The 16,974-nt window shown below is 39.4% G+C and overlaps 1 protein-coding gene across 2 annotated transcripts in view; it reads right to left on the bottom strand.

The window, feature by feature from the left end:
- The window catches only part of tet2 (tet methylcytosine dioxygenase 2), a 29,886-nt gene that overhangs the window by 10,327 nt on the left and 2,585 nt on the right, over window positions 1–16,974 (bottom strand). Inside the window, exon 1 of one of the 2 annotated variants that reach the window (XM_035660319.1) lies at window positions 12,329–12,469. The exons of the other annotated variant lie outside the window; for it this stretch is intronic. The gene's annotated coding sequence lies outside the window, so the exon portion shown is untranslated. Of the gene's footprint in view, window positions 1–12,328; window positions 12,470–16,974 lie in introns of those variants that run through there. 2 annotated transcript variants of the gene reach the window in all.

Raw genomic sequence — 16,974 nt, 5'->3', positions numbered from 1 at the left:
TTTGAATTTAACATACACAGCTTAACAGCCTGAAGGTGTTACACCATGTTTTGTGGTCACATTTTTAGTGCCCAGTATCAGGAGTACATAACAATATGTGTTTCCTTTTGAAGACCATTCTCTGAAACTGGAAGCAGTGACATCTTGTTTTGTACTCTATGTGGATAGTAAATCTAAAAATACTACAATAGGCAAAATGCTTACTGTCACCCATACAACTGTTCAGCAGGTAAAAACGTGGTACTATTGGGAAAGTGCTATGAATACACTGTTTTGAAACAAACTTTTTAGTTGCAAAAATGCCCATCAATCATTTGGTGTTCAGTTTGCTACTAGGGGTGTAACAATACACTTAACTCATGATTTGATACAATTCACTGAGTGAATACTGGGTTTACAATACGAATCCCTTTCGATTTCTTAAACAAAATGAGATTGAAGACAAATTATGACTGAACATATTTCTTTATTTCTCAGACAAATATCTGCAACATGTATTTTCTCTTATATTTTCTTTATCAAATCATAGATCCTTTTATTTTTGAGGCAGGGTATAAACTGTGCAAAGCAATGTATATTTCCTTTTCTGTGTAAAAGTGAAAGTCTTGATACCACGATTGATCTTGATTAATTTTTGTCATCGACTCTAAATCTTCACGTTTTTATTGCGATTTATGTTATTACGTTATGTTGCGATATATCGTTACATTCCTATTTGCTGCCATAATGGAATCTTTTCTTAGACAAACATAAGGGGAACACAACATATATATGCACCTTTGTTGCATATTGTAGTAGACAATGGCATGGTCATTTAATAGAAGAAGAAAAGCTAAAATGATCATTTAAAAACACGCATAAACCATTCTGGACAGCAGTGTTTGGCACATTTTTTGGCACACTTTTTATCTCTGTAATGCTGTACAACCATAAGTTTAGACAACATGCAAACCAGTAGCTTGTTGCTTCTTCTCAGACATACAGACATATGCATCAGACAGTGGCGTGTGTTTGAATCCAGTACCTCCTTTCTAACCCCGTTCCAGGTCACTGCTACAAACATGAGCGTTCTGTTGAATAACTTAAATATAGACTAAAATTAAGTAAGCCTTTTTTTCTAAATTTGGTTTATTGGTTATAATACCAAAGGACAGAATACATTAAAGAAAAGATAAGTCTAGTTGATTGAAGGCAGTAGGATGCAAGGTTAATGTCCCAGATGGTAGATGGGAGGAGGAGTTGGCTGCACGTCAGCTGTTCAGTCATGGTATTCCGCTTAATGCATTGTAATGTCAAATATGCAAATACAATTCGGTTCTTAAGTTTGAGTCCCTTTGTTATCAGGCCACTGAAGCTTTGTGTCATGAAGTTATGAGTACAAAATATAAACTCACCCCCACAAATGTTTCCCACACTAACTTAATCATCCTGATAGTGTTTTTTTTTCTACTGTACAGCAAAATATAAATGAATACTTCACATGGTAATCTAAATTAGTTTTCCTGTCTGGTTTCAGCTGAGTATTAAATGTAACATTTTACAATGCATAAAACATCAGTTTAGCAAACATCAAGTGCGAGAAGAACTAGCTTTTCATTTTTAGAACTTTTGAGCTGTAGATCTAGCAATAAAATTATTTAATAAAAGTGATGTATGGGTTAAGCAGAAAACAGAGCTTATGGTTTCATTTTTGCTTTCCCTGCGCTCTCTCTCTCTCTGCCAAAGGCAAATAGATTGCAGTGATTCCAGTACAACATTGATTTCTGTCTGCCTCCCTCAATTATTAATGCATGTCACATCCACAGCATCTGCAAAACAATTGCAGTGCACTGGCACAAAGAGCCGCAGTCTAATCTATCATAATTATGAGCAAGTCTCCTGCAGATGCTAAAGGAATGGGCAGCTGATGAGCACCAAGAGGAGCCTAGATTCAGTTTGAAGTGTTAAAGCAAAAGAGCATTAGGCATTAAAGCTGGTTGACAGACGAGAGGAACTGATCATTCTGATTACGTGCATTCATTGTTGGCAGGTGGATAAAGGAAGTTCAGATGTCCTTACATGCTATATATCATAAAACCTGTTGTTCAAATTAATTTGACTTCCGTATGTGACATTTGGTCAAAGATAGTATATTTACTCTTATCAGTATCTTCAATGTGTGTTTCTATTTACTGCTTAATGTTATTTACCAGTTGTTAAATGTCTTCACTGACTAACAAAGACAATCACACTGACAAAATTTCCATTTCTGTTTAGCCTGTCGTAATTAAAATACCAAATACAATATAGCCATCTTTCTAAACAGCATTTTTTCCCCCAATATACTATCTGTTAAAGACGAGAGGAGATGCATTTTCCTGAATTTAATTGGTGTATTATATGATTTTAAGTTTTCACCACAAGTCTACATTCATATTACTTATTTGTCAGATTTCAGCCCTTTGTGATCAGTATATTATGTAAGGAAGTGGATATACAGTAACTGTTCCTGATTTATGTCCTTAGAAAATGAAATCAGATAAGTACTCTGTATGTACTTAAAAAAGTAGATAACATCCTTGAAAGTCTCAGTGAAGTCTTGGGTCACAACTCACGGCTGCTATGGTCAAGTAAAAAAATAAGTGCTATACAACCTTTGAAAACTTAATTGAATCCAGCTTTAGATTCCCACAAAAGCCCTCCTGTTAATGTAAACCCACTATAGACTCACTATAGGCTCTGACTGAACTTTGGAGGGGGAAAAAATAGCTAAGTATTTGAGGTACTATGGCATGTTTCATTTGGCATAATTGTGCTCCATCATTGGGCCTGATTATCACATCTGGAACCGGTTACAGCTGCTTATGATTCTGGCAGAAGAGCTGTCGCTTTCAAACGACATGTTTTATCCAAAGCCTGATATCCATTGTAGAAAAATGTTTATGTACAGTTTTTTTATTTCATCCACAACAAGAACTTTCTTGAATTGTTTTTCAAATAGTTTCCCATTTGATAAAATAATTCCAGATGTCAAGATACTGTGCACTTACAGAGACAGTATTTATAATTAGGTTCCTTTATTTCCTCAGCCACAATGTCGAAACTGGTCACATGGACCATGAATGAGGCAAAAAAAAAAAAAAAGTCTGTTGCAATTTCTGTTGCCCAATTGACCAATCTGGACAACCTACACAGGAAACTGTCAGGACAAGCTCTGTCCAGGCAGGCGAGCTGGGAGCCATAATCATCATCTTGTCTGTCAATCACCCCTCCAGGACATTAGCAGACCCCCAAAGTTAGGGTGCTAAATCTCCCACTAACGAGCCAAGCTGTTACAAGGGTGTCTGGAAGCTCCCACCGTTGTCACAACAGAGCAGCCAGCTGCCTGTTAGCAGGGGGAAGAGGGAAGCAGTCCACAGAAAACAAAGACAGCTCACAGGTCAATAGCTAGTGAAAAGAGCCCAAGTGGTGTCTTTCTGTGTGTGTGTGTGTGTGTGTGTGTGTGTGTGTGTGTAGAGTAAAATGCAGAAATCTTGCATCTGAAGGATCAACTTCCTTGTTTGCAAGGGCTTCATAAGTCATAAGAATAGAGAAGTTAGTGCACCTCCTCATTTAGTCTAAACAAAGACAAAGCTGCAGAATTCAGCTTTTTACTTGCACTATCACATGAATAAAACTAGTTTAGATGAATAGTTATAAGGATTACATAGAATGATTTAGTTTGGCCCTGATTTAAAAATGCCGCCAAATGTTCCCGTGTTTAATGGCTTTAACAATTGCATTTCTAAATGTTGTGGTCAGATCGACTTCTGCAGTCTAAAACAGCAACAATTTAAGTAAAATGTAAAATTACGCAAGACAATTTAAAACGAATTCTACCAAATGCAAGGATACAAAAATGTGTGCTGCTAACACATTAGTCTGACAGCACCGGAACCTGAAGATGAGTCTCATGAGATGCTCGGGCAACAAGTTGCAGAACTAATCTCCCTTTTGCTGCTGTCAGACACAGACGGATGTAAAGTGCCGCAGCAGGACACCACCACCAGCGTTGTAATCAGAAGTGACACCAAGCCTCTTTATGGTTATGTCAATGTTATTAAAATTGAAATGTGTTATTTTGACAAATGACTATGTGAAAACCACGTGGGAGTTGCGAAACGTGCACGGCTTCGTTTGATGAATGGCAAATGGTCTTTGCATCCAGAAGCGTCGTCATTCATACATGCAAAACATTTGGACGTTCTCATCTGTTTGAGATCGGCTGATTTTATAGGATAGAGTAACTCCCTAATTTATCAACCTTATCACTATGTTGCAAAAGGATGATTAACAATGTCTATGTGCTAGCAATTTTCTTACCGATTATCTCCCCCTGGATTTCGGCTTGAATATTGACTAAAATACTAACAGACACATATTTGTTGTCATAGTTGTAACCTATTTCTTTTTGCAGTAGACTCAACACTCACTGAGGGAACATCAATTTAACTAATTTGAGGAAAAAGAAGTAAACTAATGCTCCATCCTTCTTTTTAGCTCATTCACACAGAAAGCATCTGATCCCTCAAAATGTAACAATGAGGTAAGCGGGTGAATACCACTTCCCGACCCCATGTGACTACTCCTTTGTTTTGTCTGGCCCTCGGTGCAGTCTGTAAATCAGTAACTCAAGTCAAGAGGTGAACACTGGTGCTAAGCTGCTTTCAGTGCAGCTCCATTCCTATGGGACACTCCAGGCTTTACGAAGGACTGAACGGAGCCAAGCAGCTTGTCACAGTTGGGTACACCCACACTGACAACAAAAAAAATCTTTGCAAACCCAGAACAAAGCCAGAGATCCCAGCTGAGTGTGTGCGCGCCTGTACGCGTACAAACATACAAACACACACACCAATTACGCAATGTAAGAACTAGAGTTCTGACTGCTTGTTTTTAAGACATGTTGGTGTATTGGCTGCATTCTCTTTACATTATACAAAGGGGCATCTATTTTTGCTCCAGAAGTGGAGCACTAAACTAAACCAGAGTCATAGCATTTCAGTAGCTTTTCGTGTGGAGGTCTTCTGGAAGTTATAATGCTTTGATCTATTTTGGTTTTCTTTCTAGTAGCTAATGTCTCCCAGGAAAATGAGCACTCTCTTTCAGTTTATGATATGACTCAACTTGCTTGGCTTGAACTGGATTCCCAACGTGGTTTCTTTCCCTCTAGAAGTCCATTTCTTTGTCTCTTTATGCTGTTGTTTGGTTTCCCTCCCTTCTCCCACAGCCTCACCTCCAGTCCCATGCCCTGTAATTACACTTCAGTTCTTCTTCTATCTGCTATCATCTACTTCCCTCCTGGTCACTCTATCATCTAGCCCGTGCAGTTATGACCCTGGCTTCTAAGCGCTGTTGTAGAAATCTAGACAGTCATTGCCCATAGTTGTTGTCTCTGTAGCTATGTATTTGCGGCATTTATAGATGGTCAGTTGCTTTAGTGCTTTGAAGCCTGGGGGCAAGGGTGGACTCTTGGACACAGTGTGATCAGTGTTGTAAAACAATGGACACAGTTTGCACAAGAGTCATTTAAGGATAGCAGTTAATGCACACAACAGTAGAGCCTTATTTTAACAATTAAGTTTCTACATAATGTCACTTTACCGAATGCAGGAGTACACAACTTTTGTGTTTGTCTAAATTGTTGAATTTCTAAAAGAAAAATATATTTTTGTCCATACTAGAATATAAAACCTGAGCTACAAATCATCGGTATAATGAATATTTAGCCATATTTCCTCCAGTAGCCTGATGCTTTGTCTTGACAACGCTAGTGTAACAAACTGTAATGCACTGGACTCTCACTGTGTTTTTGTTATTCCCAGAGAGAGCCAGTGAAATATGAGAGCTGCCATAGTAGATGGGGTCTATTTGGCGTGACTTGGCAGCCATATGTGACATTCACCACTAATGACAGCTGCTGGGAAACTCAGATCTCTCCACTTTCAGGTTGAGACCTAGGCAGCTAGGCTAAAGAGAGGGAATGAGAAGGGGAGATGTAGAGCAGCACTGTAAATCAAACACACTTGTCAAGCCACACCGCTGTTTTGCAGAATACTCCCAAGAAAAAGCCCTAATCTCAAGTGTACATTTCCTTTTCTTTGCTTGAAATGGGCCCATTCACATTTTCCTCTTTGAAAGATAAGAACATGGAGCATGCATCCAGTCCAGAGACTGTAAATTTTCAGAGCACTTACAAAAGGTATAATCCACATGCCTTATTAACTGAGTCATAACAGGGTATATCCAATATTAATATTCATCGTAATTTCACCTGACTAAATATTACAAGTGTAACTCTCACTTGCTAATTTTAGCATTGCTTGTCATTTAGCCACCATACCCACAGCATTGCTAGCTCTTAACCTAATAAAGTATCAACATTGCTTTAATTTTAAAACACAACTGACAGTATAGAGTACTAATACAAAAAGTAGGTGAAATCCAGTCTTGATGTTTGTTTAAAATGACTCAAACACAAATAATTGCATATGAAAGTATGAAAACATTATGAAAAGCAGTTTACTGTTCCGACTTGAAAAAAGTATTCTCTATTGGTATAATGTTTTTTTTAAAGATGTTAGGTCTATATTGTCATTTCATGTCCCTACTTATACAGATGTAAGCAACAGAAGTAGAACATGGTGTAGAATACCCCAGATAAGTATAAATAACTTAAAATTAATCACAATGTATGTTAGAGATATGTAGACATTAACCAAAGACCCTAATTTTGTGTTATATCTCAGCAACAAGTTGATGAACCTCATTTGAGCCACCAGGAAATCTAGTAAGGTCCCTTACTTGAAATGTTAGGACTTGAACTGTCCTCTCACTTCTTACTCAACCAACTATAAAGACAAATCATGATATGTAAAGTGCTTGTTTATAACATGAATTTTGCTATGGATATTCAATGTCAAAACGTAGAAGTACTGTAAAGGCTGTATAGACTAGAGTCGATTCAGAGTGCACACAACAGAGCCAACAGAGTGAAACCTCATCCTTAGTAACCCCTACCAGTGTAATTAGGTCAGATGACTTGCATTCTACAGTGCTTTAAATCCTGATAAATATAGAGCTGGACTAGCTGCTCTGCAAACCCCATGACCTCTTCCCTCTTTCACAACTCTGCAGTGTAGCTGGCTTTGTAAACAGCAAAAATGTAGGCTAAAAACTAGTTCAGAATCCTCTAAAGAGCATTTATTGTGATCATTGGAGTCTTGGCACTTTAATTATACATGGTACCTTACTGTCTAGTTTAACCTGAAACAGCTTTGTCAACCATAACAAGAGGACTCTTTATGCAAACACATTTGCCTGATTTAAGGCAGTGTTTGATTATTCCTTAAGACATCTGTGGAGACATTTTGAATTATGACAGTTCCTGACATATGGCTAGCATATAAAGGGAGGGAGTTGACTCCACTAGAGAGAGTTTTGGGGAAAAGCTAAAGGGGTGGACTGAAAAGTCTGGAAGGTCAGAACACACCAAGTCATAAATGTGAAATTAAGTGCAAGTAGCATGTGTTAGTGTGCATGTGTGCTACTGACGGTCAAATGCTCGTCAGGCACGAAAGGACAGATGTTCATTCATGTTCTTCGTCTCACTGAGTCTCTCAGTCAGGCACCTCACACTTGTGAGTTATGTCACATGGCACGCTCATGCAGTGCATACAATGCACCTCACATGGTTGCTTGTGTGCCCCCCCACTCTCTTTCGTTCTATCAGAATGAACATATGACACTCTCCACCCTGGCTAAGAAACAAAAGGCCCCTGTGTCTGCAGGCATTTTTATAATCTTCCAAATTTACATGCTTGCCAGATCATTGTAACATTTTCTTTCAGGGGGCTTAGATCTTGTTGCTATTCTGACACATGAGCAACCTTAGCAACATGTGGTAACTACACTCCAGCCTACAGACAGAGATGAAATATCTAAACAAATTAAACATGAAAGTGAAATCCTGAATGAATAAACAAGATAAAAGTAGACCACGTACACAGGTCAGAGATCTGTGCCATCTTGCCATTTCCTCCTTTGTCAGATCTGATCAACTGTCCCATAAAGAATACTTTGACATTTTAAGCTTGATACCTTGCTACATCTCCTGCCTGTATCATAGATATAAAGCTACTCCAAGAAGTCACTAAACGTTTGGCACAAAATCCCCTGTAAAACCACAACTTATTTTTAGACATTGGTTTTTGTGCAGATTAAACAAATAATATATGTGAGCTGAGCTGCTGGTAAGCGGTTTTATTACTTTTGGACAGACCTGCAGTAGCTGTTTCCACCTGTGCTTTACCGTACAGACATGAGAGTGGTATTGATCTTCTCATCCAACTCTCCGCAACCAAGCAAATAGACAACTTTCCGAAAATGTTGAACTATTCCTTTAACATGCAAGGTCATCTATAATGTTAAGGTGTAGCACTGTTTCATGTTTGGGTCATATACAGCTTCTGGTTTAGATAACATGTGGCCATCTTTTGTACTGGTCACTGAAGCGATGCAGTTACATGTGAACATTATTACCAGGAGTTAGTGATGTGACTCGTGATGGTTCTATTAATAACAGGTTGCTGCATGAGGAGTGAATCTGACTTAGCGCTGTACAACCTCAGGTCTAGTTTTTGTGTCAGGTAGGGCAGTGCAGTTTCCTGTTGATGCTCACTGTGGCCTAATCACTACTTTGTGACGTAATGATGGCTGCATCACATGACACCCTGGAGCAACAGATCTCTGTTTTTCTTCTCTTGTCTGTCCTTTTCTCTCCCCTTATGGTTTACCAAAAACAGTGCAGCTTTGTAGGTGAACAAATTACTCACTTTTTTAATGAACTATGATATAAAAAAATACCTTGCATTTCAAAAGGGAATGCAATGTATCAGTTATATTTACCCTATCTAGCAGTTCTTTGTCTCATTTTCGTATCTTTTCTAATGTGTTAAGGTATTTTCAGTAATCTATGGATACAAACGCTATTCAGTATCTAGCTTTTCTTCTTGGAATCTGAGGACAAGATTAATAGATTACAGCAGAAACACAGACGACATACACTTCTGTTTGCAATTTCTTCCCCAGAGAGCCTCCTCCCCCTCCATAAGAAGAAGGGGTCTGTACAATCTACATTGTTCTTTATGTGTAATGCAAGACAGATGTGACCGACTTCTAGAGATTCCCTCTGCAGTCCTTGTGCTTCAACAGCTTTTTGTCTCATTTTGTTTTTTTCAGATATTTTTTACATCTATTAACTATTTTATTATTTGAGATGTTAATTTGATGACTATTTAGCATTATTCTATTGAATTAATTTGTTTTCCATTAATGCAGAGGGGGGCAAGAATTATTATAAATATGATAGTTTCTATAGTTATCAAATTCAGTTTCAGTGACTTACTTTTGATCAGCCATGAGAAGATTAATTCCTGATTGATGATACATGGATAGCTGACTACTGGTTTCAGTATAGACTGTGTACCTTTTCCTGTAAATATGATTAGCTGGAACAAACTAAAGGTTTCCAGCTAGAAAGTGAAGCAGAAGTAGTAAAATGGAAACAGACAATAACTGGAATAATGCATTATGTCTCAAGACAATGATATGAAGTGCATTTCTTATTTTGGCTAACTGGTAGACCTCCCTCAAGGTAAAAAGAAAAACTTAAAGAAGGAAAAGACAGGAAAGATTAACTGGCACCATAATAATAAGCCATATCCAAGTGCTCATAGCCATAATTAAGAAGAATGTCAACACTAATTCAAGATTGTTTGATAGTGTTGTACAGGGTTAAGTGGGCTCTTTGTGGAGCTCAGGAAGCAGGGGGCAAGACAAATAACATATATTTACTCAAAGAGCCACAAGGTTTCCTTCTGAGCAACGTGAGTTAGTTATTTGATGTTTGACAAAACTGGTTATGTCGAGTCTGTTTTTCAGGGGCGAGGCTGCACTGGCTGAATTGTTGATGTTGATTTTCCTTGACACGGTTCATGTTGCTGCCTTTAGATGATAAGAAATTAGCTGTTCGCTCACCACAAGGTATGGCACAGAGCATAGTGTAGACACTTGAAGAAGTGCAGCTTAGGTGTCATCATCAAAAAGTGTGTAAAGAAGCGAGTCATCATGTTGCAGAGGGGTTTTACCACTGATCATGTGTCAGCACCTTTAGACTAATGGACAAATTCTCTAGAATACGTACGTATTTGGTTCTTTTAGATTTGTGCTGTTGAAATCCTAGCAATACTGGATGAGTCAGTGAATATGAAGGAGGTTTCAGCATAAAAAAAGGGGAACGGGGAGATATGACAACATGTTCTGTACAAGTTCTTGGTAACATTGGTATGAATAACTCAACGGCTTTTGTTGTAGGGGATAAACCTGTTCAGCAGGTATTCTGAGAAAACACTCACAACACACATACAAAACACCATGCTGGCAAGTTCTACTGGTACAGTTTCCCTACTTGAATAGGTGCAATCTGTCTAGCATTTGAGCATTTTTTCTATAAATTCTACTTAAATCTGCTTGATGAAAGACTATAAAAGAATTTCTTTTTAAATGTTTTATTCTAACTTAAGAATATGATAATGTGACTGATACTAAAACCGCCCAAACATCTGCTGAGAACAACCACAGTGCCATAGATCAAATCTATCAACCACCAGTCATCCAAATATATAAACCATTTCAGTGAAACGATTCCTTTGCTCAGAGCCATTTACACGCATGTCAGTGTAGACTGTCCCAGAAGAGGTCAATCCTGATAGTACACAGCCGTTGAACATTAGCCCAGATCTGACTTCATAAACCTGTTAGTCTTGGAGTTTTCCTCTTTAATCAGCACAACCTGAAAAGAAACCCTGCCTAGCTAGAAAGCACCCTGTGCAAAGCTTGCACAGGGAGTCTAAACCTTTTTCTGTGCCTTCAAGCTGCATCACATGGAGACTCTAATTAAGAAATGGGCTTCTGAGCATACAAACTGTCTAACCTGCCCCCAGCCTCTTACAATGCTGCAATTTTCCTTCCACGCTGCCATGTCTCTTTTCCCCTCCAAACCCTTTGTCTATACATCAGTCAATATATCTGACTAACTTGATGAACTGTGCGCAGAGCAAAGTTAATTTCTTTCAGAGTGCATGGTAGCCATGGCGACCATCTTATGAGTGCTCCAAAGCCCATCTGGTCTAAACATTACCCGAGCATGGCTGACTGCAGAATAGGCTGCCTTGCTGTGGTGTGCACATGTGCTTTCTGCATTGATCCTGCCAGTGAATCAATAGTGCCACATATTCAGAAACCTACATTTGCACTTGAATTAACACCTTTTGAAATGACATGTGTTCAGTTATAAAACCTGAAACAGTACATTTCTGGCTGAACTTTTTTTATATTAAGAGAAGTAACAGTTAGTTTAACCTTTTCCTTCTCATTCATTTTCCCATCTACTACAATCTGGCATGAGAAGGAATACTCATACACAGAGCCAAGTGATGAACAAATGCTAATTCCCATGATTCCTCAATTCACCCTCCAGCCTGCAAGTCTTGGCACATGATTAGCTCACAGGCACATTTATTTAGCAAATATTTCCTTTCTGTTTGCCTGATCCAAATCCAACCCAGCTTCCAATTAAACAGGAAGCGGAGGTGAACAGTAAATAGAGCAAAGGGAAACGTTATGATAGAAGGGAAATAAAAAATGCCACACAACATGGCAGTGTAGGAATTCTAAGTGGACCTGATACAAGGGCAGATACCTACAGACAGTGGTTTATCTTGAACAAAAAGCAGGGCAAGTTTTGGTCATCTACTTTCCTTTTCTTCTTCTGTTCTGTTCAAACGTATACCCAAAAATAGACTGTAGAAGTGCCCAGAGGAACTTTGAATAAGAAATATTTGCCATGTGTTCTTTTGTCATCTGGAAAGGGAATGTAGTGATATTCCTTCCCTCGTTGGTTTCTAAGCAGCGTGACCTAAGCCACTGTTGCTAAGCTCCCTCTTTCCCTCCACTGAGTGGGAGGCACGTGACTCTTATTGAATGGAATTCACAAATCCTTCAGAGTGAGGGATATTTTCTATGATTCATGTCTTCAATGTAAGGATTGATAAACCCTTAACTACATCTCTTCAATCTCAGCAATCAATCAGGAATTACAGAGATTTGAAACAATAATGAATAAGTTTTTAAACATGGTCTGTTTTGTTTTAGTGTTCACTTGAAGATATCAAATATAGCACTTCATCATCAGTCATGGTTTGTCATGTAGATTATTGTTTTAATACACAGAAACTGTATTTGTACCTACCTTATCAGTACAATAGTAATTTTAGTAGGGAAGCTGGTAGAGTCACTGTACTTGAAATCCCATCTAGGCGTTTCTCTCCATTCAAACCCAAAGCTAGAATCAGAAACTTTCCCCTAACATAAATACATATATGGACGCAACCAGGCCTGATTGTCACTGAGCAGTCCGTCTCGGAAAGACACCAGCTGCTGCACTTGAACATTCCACTTTGGAAACCTAATATTGGGCCTTAGCCACTCGAAGCCCTCAGAAGTAGTTAGTGATGTCATTCAAAGCCTTTGGTAGGGCTTCTAAATGACATTCAGGGCCAGCTGTCTATCTTTGTGCTCCTTGTGTAGACAACGGGGGGCCATAGGGCCTAACTTTTTTAATGACAGCTCCTAGCAGCAAAACCGTTCATATCTGACAGCCATTTTAGAAGAGGACAACCAGCCATCAGAAGCAGTTGTTTAGATCACCCTGTGGACCCCATTGAGATTGCACTATCATGACAGAGCTTTGTAGATCATGATACAGGCACATTATCTATGGAAATTCCTTTTCAGATATTTATCTAAATAAGCGCATATTTACAAAGATGCATTTTGATTAGCTATCTATGAAAGTCTTCAGAACCTTTCAGGATTAGACCTGTGACAAAGCCTACTCATTGTCACAGATTTGATGTAACTGGAACTGACTTACCGCTATACATTTTGACAGAGTCTCAGATCCTAGCATGAGGTTAGGTCTCTTTTCAAGATTTGTAAGGCATATTGACAGCCTGTGTGCAAGTTTCCCCACTTCTCCACACATTGTTACGCCTAAGTTTCAAAAGTGACATCTTGGCTGGTAAGGAAACACCAATGTTCTTTTCTGCTTATGGTAACCTTGTTGATTGATAAATAGTAGTTATACTTTAACTGTATCTCACTTTCATTTATATATTCACAAAAGCTGATTGTTACTTCTAGACTATAAGTAATTTATAAAAAACTGCAGTGCATTGGAAAACACCATTGTGGAAAAATCATTTCCTTTAACAGTGTTAACTTGTGTTGGTCATCAAACCTTTGAAATGTTTGCAATTTATCAGTCATGACCCAAAGCTGGAACCATAAAGAGAGTTTATAAAATCATCTGACTTGATAGAAACGTTCACAGTCGGTTTGATCTCCAGACATGGCACTATTAAGGCCTTCACCTGTGCTATGTGCTATCAGAGTTGCATCAGCATAAGAAAAGGCCTGCTCTCAGTCTCGCCGCATTCTCGAGTGCAGACGCCGTTGTGGCTGTGGCTCTTAATTTCTTTTTTTACTCTTAACTCGCAGTAGCGGAACCAGCGAAAAAGCAGCATTCAAGAAGATTGTCCAAGCGCAGAAGAGGCGGCACGGGCAAGAGGCGGGAAGAGATGCTATTCGCTTTGGGGTGGTTACGTAACATCTCACTTGCCTCTCTCTCTTTGCGGAATGCCAGGATAGTGTTTGTAAACAGAGCGGCCATGTGCGTGTGCTCACGTGGAGGAAGCTTTTGAGTCGCTGCCCTCGCTGTCTCACCCCTGAGGTAAACCCTGACATCGATACATGTTCACAGGGCCAGCAACACTCCCTCCGGCCGCGTGCCACTCAAACAGAGCCTTATCACTCTCACTCCATAATTACGTCTCAGCCCGGCTAACAACGCATGGCCTCGTGGAAAAACAAGGCCACGAGTTATATTTGGAATTCACAGTGTATCTGATGTGGCAATTACTGATAACATTTGTGCATCTCAGACTCATAAAAACATTCTGATGTGACCAATAAACCACTCCCAGGCCATAACTACACAAGTTTTTTTTAATAAGGCAGAGCCATGATGAGACCGAAAGCCAAGTTTCTTGTCGGGGTTTTGGGTGTATCTGTTTTGGCAATTTCTGATAACTGAAATCATTTCTGGCTTCAGTGTTTCTTAATTTAGAAGATAAGCACATAACTCTGCCAAGCCTAAAATGTCTTGCACTAAATCAAAAGAAGTTTTAATACATTCAGCAGGCTTCAGAATTGGTCAGTACATAAAGCTTGAATAAACGTCCAGCAAATGGTAAAACTCATACAAATATAATGCTAAATAAAGCGGCATATGGCATGCACTTAAACCTTGTCGATCAAAACTCCACAGGGATGTTTGAGGCTAAAGCTTATTTAACCATATCCAGCAAATCCATCTTTTTTACTTTCATCAACATGAAAATTCTCACAGCTGCTGCAGTACTGATTTTGGGCAGATTTTTTAAAATGTATGTATATGTATATAACAACTTCATTATGGCACTAAGATTCCATTGCAGAAACACCCATACATGGTTTGCTGCTTTTCTCTTGCTCTCCATAGAAAAACAACCCCCAATAGCAGACGAGAGGGAAATCAATATTGCAGAAATCAATACACCGCTCAGTATCTCGCCATTTTGTCTCAGGAAAGCAATCGAGCTATGACCAGCCAGCCAGCCAGCCAGCAGGTAGTACAATATAAAATGTCTAACCTGCCACTGGGCCTGTCTCTCTGTGTCATTTGTGCAGCAGCCCCTGGGTGGAAATATGATGCGTGGGCTGGACAGAGCGGGGTCAAAGGTTAGGGCTTGGGTAAGGGCTTGGGTATTGTAAGTGGACAGCATTGTTGTAGGACGCTATGGCAACTGGACATTCTTCCCAAAGGTGATATTGTCTTTGCCCTGGGAGTGACATAAAGGGGACTTACGGCCATGACGAAGGACCAATGCAACTGCATGGCTTTATCTGTAGGTGTGGATGGATGAGAGAAGCTATGTGCATGTGATTGATCTATCCGGCCCTTCCCCCACGCAGACCCCTACAGGCCCTTTAATGCTTGGGTGCCTTTCAGCTGCTGATATAACAGCAGCCACGCAGAGGCTCCTTACAAGGCCTCCAGTAAGATTGTGTTTATTTCTATAATGTGGCACTATTATGCAGGTCAAGATTAGCATTTGTGTGTCCCCCAAATAGTTCAACTGAACCCAAAGGGGAACACAAATAGTACAATCACACTATGACAGCCATTGATGACGTGTTTTCATTAGCAATCAATGAACTAGGTTAGATGCAATCCATCCAAATCTTGCAGTAAATGTAGTGTGGAATGCAATGTTTAGTGTTTAATAGTCCAAGTATTTTGGATGGATGAACCATGTAGGAATTGTAGTCCAGCCTTTTAAAGGACCAAAAGTAATAGGACAATTAGCTGTTCAGCTGTTCCTAGGATGTGTGTGTTATTCAATCATTAGGTCATGCACAAATCAGCTGATACAAAGGTCTAGAGTTGTGTGGCATTTTCATTTGGACTCTATTTCTGGTGTCAGTCAAGATGAGGACCCAAGAGGTGCCAGTGTAACTTAAAAAGGTTGTTGTGAGGCCAAAAAACGAGCCACAAACAATCAGAGAAACAGCAGAAACAGTAGGTGTTGCAGTCAGCGGTTTGGTAGGCTTAAAAGAATGCATAGGCGAGCTGAGTAATAGCAAACGACCTGGTAGACCCCAGAGGACTCTTGCGGTGGGTGACAGTAGAATACTTTCTGTCATGCAGGGAAACCTTTTCAACTGTCAGCCACATCAAGTAGACCTTCCGAGAGGGCAGGCATATTTGTCAAAAACCACGATAAGGAGAAGACTTCACCAGAACATCTTGGGGGGGTTTACCAAAAGATGCAAGCCACCACTTATAAAACTGAAGAAACGAAAGTCCAGATTACAATTTACCAGTGGACTCAAACAGACAAAACTCTAGGAGAGTGGTATACTATATGAGCAGCGGATTCCTACATGGTTCTTCCAATATTGCTGTCAATGGCCTTAAATTAAAGCTGAATGTCTGCACTGAAAGCATATACTAATAGTGTTATTTGAAATCCATCATGCTAGTGCACAGATTCAAAGTAACAAAAATTATGTCCTTGTCCAATCCAAATTGTATGACCTAATCTGGGCTTTCACATGAGACATTATCCACAGTGTCTTAACATCGTGAATGGGGCAATGGGATTCCCCCCATCCCCCCATGTACATACACACAGACAAAAGTGTGGATCATGCAGTCATAACATACTTTAAGAATACTATGGAGAACACCCCTGCTTAAGCACCAGTGTTGACACCGCACAGTCAATGACCATGCTTGCCATATCAAAACACAGCCATGCCATTGCGTCAGAGGGGTACACCACCATTGAAAGTTCCCTGACAGTTCATAAGGATTAAACATAGGATTCTCTTCCACTACAAGATGATCTTTGTTTTTTGTTTTTTTGGAGAGAGTTTGCACTGTAGCTACATGGCTCTACAAACCACAGAAATGCAGCATGTAAACACACACATTTTAAAACAAATGCTTTATTGAGAGGGGGAAGGGGAGGCTTTGGCTTTTTCGAGAATAGTGTTCTTCTTTGTCTGGCATCAGGTGTTTACATAAAAGCTTGGTGACTGTCTTCTAGTCATTTGACAAGCAACTGACTTTATTTTGACTTCACTGCCTCTTCACCTTCTCTATAGCCCCTTTTTATGCACACATTTTACTCTGTACTGTAAATGTCACTGTTTTCGATAAAACTTCACTTGTAGCTAGGGATGCTCGATATTGGCTTTTCTGCCGATATCCGATATTCCGATATTGTC

The sequence above is a fragment of the Morone saxatilis genome, unplaced genomic scaffold (genome assembly GCF_004916995.1).
Source record: "Morone saxatilis isolate NCDOM2014 unplaced genomic scaffold, NCSU_SB_2.0 Contig17, whole genome shotgun sequence".
NCBI lineage: Eukaryota > Metazoa > Chordata > Actinopteri > Moronidae > Morone > Morone saxatilis.
Note: the sequence above shows the minus strand (reverse complement) of the source record. Positions and strands in the feature narration are given on the sequence as shown.